Raw genomic sequence first — 2,388 nt, 5'->3', positions numbered from 1 at the left:
TTGCAACTCTATGTGCTGTACCCAGAATAATCCTGTTGTGAAGACATTCAAGACTCAATATGCCGCGACCCCCTTGACGGCGTGAGATGTACAGTCGCGGAAGGAAAGACTTAAGATGCATGCTTTTGTTCATGTGCATAACCTTTCTTGTCCCGATATCAAGAGATCTTAGCTCGTTCTTCGTCCATGGAACTACTCCAAATGAATAGAGTAGTACCTGGACGGCAAGCATGTTCGTTGCAGATACTTTGTTCCTCGCCAACAGTTCGGAAGACCAAATCTGTCGGACCAGACGTTTGTATCTGCTTCGGAGAGTATCCTTTATAGATGTCACATCCTGAATGCGGCTCTGTGGCACGCCCAGGTATGTATACGTCTCTCAAGCCCAAAGGTGTCGTATGGCGATTCTATCAACGAGCTCAGGATCTTCAGGGATGCCATTAGGTTTTACTTGCTTCAAATAAACCTTGGCGCATTTCCTAACCCAAATTCCATTCCAATTTCCTTAGTATATCGTTCGACAATCCCCAGAGCTAGATGCAGTTGCTCTCTCTTTTTAGCATAGATCTTAAGATCGTCCATGTAAAATACATGAGTGACCTTGTACTTTCGACCTGCAGGTTTGCCGCACAAGTACCCGTCGGAATGGCGCAGTGCTAGAGATAGTGGCAATAATGTAAGGCAAAAGAGGAGTGGGCTCATGGTGTCGCCCTGAAATACACCTCTCTGAAAGGTGACCTCGTTAGTTGTCACACGATTTTTTCCAGATGAGATGGTAAATCTGGTTTTCCAAAGCGGCATCAATCTCTCTATGCACCCAACTATTTGCGGATGAACCTTTAAGATTTCCAAAAGACAGATGATAAGTCTATGGGATGTCGAATCGAAAGCTTTCCGATAATCAATCCAAGCCATCGATAGGTCACGCTGGTAGAATGCTGCATCTTTGCAAACACATCTATCGATGAGCAGGTTTTCCCGACATCCGGCTACGCCTTTCTTTGAGCCTCGTTGTTCATACATTTCTTGCCACACAGGTTCAATTGCTGGAACAATCCTATCATTTACGATAGCTGTGAATATCTTATAAAGCGTGTTCAGACAAGTTATTGGCCTGTAGTCCTTCGGGTCAGCTAAGTTGCCTATTTTCGGCAGAAGTATTGTGCGCCCTTCCACCAACCACTCTGGAATCGGCTCTTCCGACTTCAAATATGAGGAGAAAATACGGGCCAAATGCTGATGGGTTGAAGAAAACTTCTTCCATCAGAAGTTTTTGATACAATCTGGTCCCGGTGGGGAATAGTTCTTCATCCCTCTTAATACTTTTTTCACCTCCTCGGTAGTGATGGGTGGGCATTCTTTATCAGGTGTTATGAGGGCAACACATAACTCCTTGAAGCTATTTATATTTTCTGGGTCTTCGTCTAGTCTATGCTGAACTTCGTATACTTCTCTCCAAAATACTTCGACCTCCTCTGGTTTGGGTGGGTGTTCGACAGTAACTGGAGGGTCTTGGAAGAGTCGAGATGGGTCAGAGAGAAACTGTTGATTTTCTCTGACCCACCTCTCCCTCCGCTCTAGACTTCTCTTAGCGTCAGATAGTATACGTATTCTCACAACAATATGCTGCCTGATGGTCAGCAGCTTTGACTTGTTAAGTGTGCGATAACGGGTCCGGAGTTCGCGCGCGAAATTTCTAACCTTGGCGGTAAATTTCCTGCCAGATGTGATGTAGTCAATCACACATTGAATGCGGGACATGTACTGTCTTGCCCAGCCTATCTTTATGGCAAGTTGATGCATTCGTCTTTTGGTCTTATGATCAGCCGTTGGTTTTGTTTTACGGTTCGCATCGGCTAATGCTCTCGCTGCATTATACACACAATAGTTGATAGCCCAGAGGTCGGATTCACCGGAAAAATGTCCACGAAGCTCGTCATCCATTTCAGCCAGATCTTTAGGCTTGAGAGGAACCTTGGTGTTGATGTTTCTCCGAGTCGTAAAGCATCGCTCTTCATCTATTGGATGTCTGCCCGCGATTGGTCTTAGTGTCGCCTCTCTTTCTTTGTTGCCGGCTTGTTCTAGCTGTGGTAGAGTAGGCGTTACGCTTACATAGCACCTTTTACGGAGTAGTTCAGCATGGTTTCGCAGACGTTGCTGCGAAAAGTGCGATAGCTCCGGGTGTTTCTCGCACCACAGAGCATGCAGCCGTGCCACGTAACCCCGTTCACGGGCCACACTCGCATCGTAGCAGTCTAGGAAGTCGTGATTCAGTCGCTCCGTCCGCCCAAAGGTCACGAGATCCCGCTGATCCATCGCATTGAATCCATTTTCATTGGCTCCCCCAGCTCTAGATTGGTCGGCATTGTTGGCCGACCCATTGTCGGG

Source organism: Belonocnema kinseyi, chromosome 3, assembly GCF_010883055.1.
Source record: "Belonocnema kinseyi isolate 2016_QV_RU_SX_M_011 chromosome 3, B_treatae_v1, whole genome shotgun sequence".
Taxonomy (NCBI): domain Eukaryota; kingdom Metazoa; phylum Arthropoda; class Insecta; order Hymenoptera; family Cynipidae; genus Belonocnema; species Belonocnema kinseyi.
The sequence above is the reverse complement of the archived record's forward strand: the minus strand, read 5'-3'. Positions refer to the sequence as shown.